This window comes from Pinus tabuliformis, chromosome J (genome assembly GCF_031772625.1).
Source record: "Pinus tabuliformis cultivar Carrire ecotype Pingquan chromosome J, CPIR1, whole genome shotgun sequence".
Taxonomy (NCBI): Eukaryota; Viridiplantae; Streptophyta; class Pinopsida; order Pinales; family Pinaceae; genus Pinus; species Pinus tabuliformis.
In genome coordinates this window covers 20,387,326-20,395,301 of record NC_142295.1, presented here as the reverse complement: position 1 = coordinate 20,395,301, position 7,976 = coordinate 20,387,326, and positions in this window count along the sequence as shown.

Genomic DNA, 7,976 nt, shown 5'->3' with positions numbered 1-7,976 from the left:
TCACCGGCAAGATCACCTGCTGCATCTCGAGTAGCACGAACCCATTTTGGAAGCTGAGGAGCTGAAGGAAGATCCTGAGATGGTGGGGGAGGATTGTCATCCTCACTTTCATCATCTGAAGAAGAAATGTTTTCAAAAGTAGAAGAGATAGGGAGAGGTGGCACAACCGCCGGACTAGGCTCGCAGGCCGATATATTTTCATCAAATTTTACATCTCTTCTAATGATAACATTTTTGGACTTAAATGGAATAAGTCTATAGCCTTTGACATCTTCAGAATATCCAACAAAAGTACATTTTTCACTCCTAGGTTCTAAAGCTTTATGCTTTTCATCTGGAATATGGGCCCACGCTTCACTTCCAAAAACACGAAAGTGACTTACATCTGGTTTGATTGAGCTCCATGCTTCTTCTGGAGTGATATTATTTAAAGCCTTAGTAGGAGTGCGATTTATTATGTAATTTGCACAGTTAATTGCTTCTGCCCAAAAACTAAGACCAAGTCCTTTATATTGTAACATACAATTAGCCATTTCCTTTAAGGTGCGATTCTTCCTTTCAGCTACACCATTTTGTTGTGGAGTATATGGAACAGTATGTTGCATTTGAATTCCATTCTCAGTGCAATAGTTGATGAATGTGTTTTTAACATATTCTCCACCATTATCAGATCTTAACTTAAGAATTTGATGTCCAGATTGTTTTTCAACAAAGGCCTTGAAGGCCAAAAAAGTGTTAAATACTTCACTCTTGAGTTTTAAGAAGTATACCCAAGTGCGTCTGGAGAAATCATCAATGAAAGTTAAGAAATACTTGCAGCCAGAGAATGACACAACTGGAAGTGGACCACATAAATCACTATGCACAAGCTGTAAAGGGGCTGAGGCGTGCCAAGAGGCACGTTTTTCAAAACTGTCCCAATGATGTTTTCCGAGTACACATCCGAAACAAACACCATCTCTGCAAGATACCATAGGAAGACCTGTCACCATATTTTCTTTACATAGATGCTCAAGGGAGCGATAGTTTAAGTGACCAAATCGCTCATGCCAAAGTTTGCTCACTTCATCGTTATGAGCAACAAATACTGAGGGAAGATTTAATGACCCAAAGTTGTGAAACTTCTACAACCTTGTAGAATCATCAGCAATGCCAGTAGCCAAAATCTGTTTAGGATCTCTTAAGTCCTTGATTACAACATCATGAGGTGAAAATTTTGTTGGAAATAATACTGAGAGGGGGGGGGGTGAATCAGTATTATCAGATCAATAAAACTTTTTCAATACTCAGAAACATATACGCTACTTCAGTTAAGTGAACCAGCGTGTACACGCTACTGTGTCTAAAGCAACCAGCGTATAACCAGAAATTTTATGATTCAGTTAGTTTATCTTCAGTAAATGCATCAGGACATTATTAACCATATTAAAAGTAAACAGATGCAGTATAACAGAACAGATCATCACACAAAAGCCACACACATGAACACCATGATATAAGGTGGAAACCCAATGTGGGTGAAAACCACCTGCTGCAAGTCGTCTCTATCTTTCTTTAATAAGAAACTTCAGTTTACAATCTTTTGTACTGGTGCAGCCTTATACCAGTACGCAGGCTACAACCTGCAGAAGGCTACAACCTTCTCTCGTTTTCCAAACTCTCCTGGAAGGGAGCTCCAACCCCCCTTTGCTCTTGTACTAGCTAAGATACTAGTACGTAGGTGCTGGCCTACAATCTTCTTTCCTTCAGGTACCACTTTTCATCAATTTTCAGACTGGATACTCCTGAAGCACAACATTACAATCTGAAGACCACGATTCATTCACTTTTCATAACAAATCATTGAAGCACAAAACAACCAATACTAGCATCATCAATCTTTGAATCACTGATCCACTGAAACCCTGTCAACACTCAGTCACCAGAACACAGAGCAGACTACAGAACTCTGCAATAACAGTCAGACCCAACTGCAACCCCAAAAATTAAGCTTCAAAAGATATACGCTACTTCAATGAAACCAACCCGCGTATACACGCGCTTTTACCAAAGACAACCTGCGTACAGATCTAAAAATAATTTCTCATAACTTGCAGCTGTACCAGACATCAGTCATACCCAGAACATAACATTGCGTCAGTATGCAGATCTAAAAATATGCGTAATCAACCATATACCGATAGTTCATTTCAAACTGTTTGATCCCGATCTATCCTTAGATCTAGTCTTCCATCAATCGGTGTGATCTCTCCTTAGCTTAGATCAAGCAACCCAGAACCTGCATACTAGATCTCTTTGCTTTTCAGATATTCAAGACTTTTTCAGTACACTTGCCTAATGATCTTCTTCTCCTTATATAGCCTTAGGCCCTTCTCAATACCACGGTCCAAAACCATAGTAATACAATACCATCAACTTCAAAACTCGGGATCAACACGACTGTCGAGATACTTTGGTCCAAAAACATAGGCTCAAGTACCGAGGACTAACTACCACGGACCAAGGGAAGCTTCTCGACATGTACGCTCTTTTCTATTCATGAAACTGCGTGTATACGCGACTTCGTATATAGCGAGCCTGCGTATCCGCTACTTAGTATATAGCGTACCAGCGTGTATACGCAACTTGGGCTTAATGAACCTGCGTATATGAAATTTCTCTTCATTCTTGTAGTCTGGATTGAGATCTGTCATCAAAGAGAGTTGCCATCAAGGACAACACATGTACCGTAGCGCCACACCTGTGCCAAAATGCCAACAAATTCAACGATTTTACCTTCACCTGACTGAGTTATCTGATATACAGATAGAAGGTTGCAGGATAAGGTTGGAACACATAATACATCATTAAACTGACCATTGTCTAGATGAACAGTTCCAGTCCCTACAACACTAAGAGATCTATCATCACCAACATATATATTTTTGGTGTTACAATCATTTAAAGAAGAAAACATGGCTTTGTTTTTGGCCATGTGATAAGAAGCTCCAGAATCAATGAGCCACTCATGAGAATGAGAAGAAGAAGATACATTTAATGCATAGCCAGACCGAGATGCTTGACAACCACATGCAGAAAGTGCCATTCCTGAAGATGAAGTTGAAGTTGAAGATTGCCCCAAATGGATGTTATGCTTCTTCATTGCTGCTTCCAAGGCTTCCATCTTCTTAAAGCATTTTGATTCTAAGTGGCCATCTCGATTACAAAAATTGCAATGTCTATCAGTCTTCTTCCCTTTGTTTTTATTTGTCTTATCATTTTGTTGAAATGATTTTTCATTTTGGGGCTGAAATTGCTTAGGACCCTTGTTTGTTTTAGGACCATTCTTTTTAGGATATGACTTCTTAGGATTCTTTGAATTTGGTTGCTGCTGGGCGGCTAACGCTTTCTTGGAAGAGTTTCCAAGATTAAGAAGACCAAGGTGTAAGAGTTTTTCTTATTCTCTTATTAAAGAATCACAAAAAGAGTCAAAGGAAGGGGGCTTGTTGTCTGTTCCTTGAGAAATGAAGGCTTCTCTTGTAGAATGGAAGGTGGAAACAAACACAGAGTAGGCTGGTCCCAACTTTGTAAGAATGGAATAGATAAGGTTACTATCTTCTTTCTTAACTTTAACACCTTCCAAAAGATATCTAAGGGTCTTGAACTTGGACAAGAAATCTTCAATGCAAGAAAAATTATTAGGGTCCAATGTAAGCAACTCATTTTCAAGTTGATGGGCTCTAATTTCATTTTTAATCCCAAAAACTTTATTGATTTGTTTCATTGCTTCATCAGGAGTATCAATTTCTGCAATATGGAATCTAAGATCTGGAGAAATAGACATCCCTATCAATCCACGTGCTTGATCTTGCCTATTTTCCCATTTAGCAGCCTTATCTTCATCCTTCGGTTTCTTTTCTTGGCCTGAGGCTATTCTGTAGAGACCTTTACTTCTAAGTAAATCCTCAATGTAAGCCAACCATTGGAAGTAGTTGGTGCTGTCAAGGGTAACTTGGTATTGACTTTCCATTTCAATGGAAACTGAAGCTAAAGATGCTGAAAATAAGTGTTCCAATGGATAGATCTCAAAAAATTAGGCTGGTTTAAAAAAAACAGCTCTGAAAACGGCTTCCGGATGAAGAAGTTATGGCTTTTTGAAAAAAAGTTGTTGAAGTTGCCGACGAAGTGCAGGAATGTGCGGAAATGAAAAAGTCCGCCCCCACAAAATGGAGACTTGAACCCAAGACCTCTACTCTCTTAAAATAGCTTTGAACCAATTGATCTATACAAAAAATTTGAGAGAGAGAGAGAGAGGGGGGGGGGTGCTTTGGGTTGCGTGCTTGCTTTGAGAAAGCTCTTTTTCCCTACAAAACAAAAAACACAAAACCCAACACGGACATGCAAAGAAAACAAACCTTATGGCTCGAAGTTAGCTTTAGCCGAAAAACTAAATATTTTCAAAAATGAACCTTGCGGCTCAAAGTTAGCTTTGGCCGGAAACTAAATATTTTCCTCAATGTTTCTGATTTTCCGAGATCACCCTAAGGCGCAGGGAAAAGAGCATACGCGTGAGAAAAATCCTTCCTTTCTGTTTCTGATTTGCCCAAATCGCACAGAGTCGCAGGGCAAAGAGCATACGCAGAAATGAAAGGTATAGATCCGGTAATAAAAAAAAGCTAAATAAACCGAAACCGAAATAAACAGAGAGAAAATAACAATAAACTGCAAATAAACACTGTATACCTCCAGATCTTAAAAATGATGCAGCTAGGGCTACCGGAAACCTTTTCGCGTGAAACGAAAGGGGTTCCTCACTGGAACAGATGCTCCCAACACAACAGAGCAGTCCTCTCGGCCCAAAAGCAGTCAGAAACAGTAGATCTAGGAAACGGCAGTCGGATGCAGTTCTACCGGCTTCAGATTTGGATCACCAACGGACGCGGCCCTCAAATAGCTCTGATACCATGTAGGAATTTACAGGGTAAGTTCCTCAGAAAGAACACCAAAAGGACACCGCTCACAACCAGATCGCAGATCAATACACCAATATTTTGACGTGGTTAAAACCCTCAAAGAGGGAAACAGTCCACGGCCTGAGCCAACGCGGCCACTTCAGGCAATTTATTAATAAAAGAATGAAAATTTACATATGTTTCTCTCATGCACGGATTACCCTACAAATGACCCTCCATGCACTTTAAATAGAATTCATGGACCAATCGGGTGTCAAGCCACGGATCAAGTGTCGGTAATACCGAGGAGAGAATGAACCGTCGGATCACTACATATCGTGACCGTCGGATTGTAAGTTACAAAATGTACAACGGTAAAGAAACACACTTTACCTAACTCTATACTAGACCAAGTTGTACTTAACTATTTCCTATGTATCGGAATATCCTAACATATTTTTTTCATTTTCCTTCAATTTCCCTCTCATGAAAATATGTGACCTTTCATCTCCCTTTTCTCCTATTTTCCTTTATTTGCATAAATAAAATGTCAATTAATGCCTCTTTTCCTTTTCAAAGCCTTTTCCAATTTTCTTAGCCATAAATAAACCAAATGAACACCCACTAGGATGTTTTTCCCACCATACAACTTTGAATACGTGTCCCATGACCTTGGTCTTATTAAAAAAAAATACATCAATTTTTAACAAGGTTGTTATAGAACCCTCCCCCTTGGGGGAACACTGTCCTCGGTTTTTTATGACACTTATGACTAGCAAGCTGCTAAAAACAAAACATACTGCCCACAGAGCTTTATAACACATCTCGTCGTAGTATTTATAATGGAATCTTAGTGAAAACATGACAATCATACCATTTACTAGAGCTTTATAACACAACTCATTATGGTATTTACAATAACAACCACCTATACACTCATGCACATTTGCTTCAACCAACAAATAACCATATTGTCTATGGAGATTTATAACACAACTCAATACAGTATTTACAATAATATACACATTTGCACATTTCTCTAACCATTAAATAAAAGGATACAATGACCATATCAACAACAAGAAAATCCAAAGGCTCACACCTCCACCCTCAAAAGTCACTAGAACAAGTTGGGTCGATATCTAGATCAAGCAAAACCAAAAGGAGGTCAATTTTCTTGTGCCTGCATCTATGATGAGGTAAACCTCAATAAATGTTTATAGGAGGCCCTAAAAATAAATCTTGGAGAATGGAACCATATCCAGGAATTGGACTATGAGCATATTCCTTTCAAATGCATTGGTTGTCATGCTCATGGGCACTTTGCCAAAAACTACCCCCAGTCGAAAAAAGATGAGTAGGTCTGAGCCTTTATTTCGAAAGAGGTGAGTTTTCAACCAACATAAAAGTGAAGAAGGAATCAACAGAACAAGGTTGTAGCCTCGAAAAAGATATGTTGAAGCAGATCCAATACAAAAACCTTCCTTCAACAAAAACTCTTTTGAGGCTCTTCAAGATCCAAAACAAGAAGAAGATACCCCTATGGATGAATTCCCAAACAAGGATCAAGGAAATACAAAAGTGTCGATGGAAAATGAAGAGCAATCCCCTTCATGGGTTGACCCTCCTCGCCCAAAGTCATATTTTGAGAAAAGAGCATTGGAATTTACACCCTCCACTTGTAACAACCTTGATTAAAAATTCATGTAAAAAAAAACATAAGACCAAGGTCATGGGATACATATTCCAAGCTAAATGGTGGGAAAAACATCCTAGTGGGTGTTCATTTGGTTTAATTATGGCTAATGAAATTGGTAAAGGCATTGGCAAAGGCTTTGAAAAGGCAAAGAGTCATTAATTGGAATTTTATTTATGGAAATAAAGGAAAATATGATAAAATGGAGATGAAAGGTCACAGATTTGCATGAGAGAGAAATTGAAGGGAAAATGAAGAAAATAGAGGCCTCAATCATAAAAAGGCTTCTGAGGATTAGTTCATGGCTTTTGTCAGTTTGGGTTTTGACAGTTCTATGGTGGAGCTCTCTCTCTATTCTCTCACTCTCTCATACTCTTACACACTTAGGGTAATCTTGGAGCATTGTTGGAGCATGCTTGGAGCACTCTAGTTTTCATTGGATTTAGAAGAGAAGTCAAAGGAAACAGGGAAAGCACAAGGAAACGGGTGGATCAGCCGCTACGGGTGGATCAACAAGTATCGAGTTGCATGTATGATTTCCTTGCTAGTTTTGGCATGCATGGTATATGCATGTGGTTATTTGGTTATGATTTGTCATTGGCATGGAGGATTTCCTAAATTGACAGTGGTTTTTCCTAACCTTGTCATTTCCTGGATAGCCCTAGTGTTGTGGGCTTTCCCATTTTGTTTTCTGGTTGGTGCTCATGTTCCTTATGGTTGTGGGTTGAGTTACTAGTTCCTGGAGCTTTGGTTGAAAAAATGCTCTGGAATAACTTCGGTTGAGTTACTAGTCCTGAAAACCTTGGTTGGACAAATTCCCTGGAGCCCTTGGTGGGTTGAGTTACTAGTCCTAGAGCCTTGGTTGGACAAATGCTCTAGAAGCCCTGGAACAACTTGGGTTGAGTTACTAGTCCTAGAAGCATTGGTTGGACAAATGATATGGATTCCTTGGTGGGTTTAGTGACTAGTCTTGGAAGCCTTGGTTGGACAAATGCTTTGGAGCCCCTGATGGGTTGAGTTATTAGTCCTAAAGCCTTGGTTTGAAAAATGCTCTAGAGTCCTGCAACAGTTGTGGATTGAGTTACTAGTCCTGGAGCCAAGTTCGAATAAACTCTCCAAAGCCCTAAGCAACTTGGGTAGAGACCGATCTAGTGATGGCTAGTGATGTTTGACTGTGGGGTGGAATCACTAGTTGAGGTTTGAGGTGGTTTGGCCTTTGGAAGCCCTAGTTTGGTTTTGCTTGGTTTATTCCATGAGATCTTGTTAGAAATTAATTAACGGAGCAATGAAATACAAAAATTATTGCGGAAACACATACAGAAATGCATAGAATAAGAGAGACACAAATG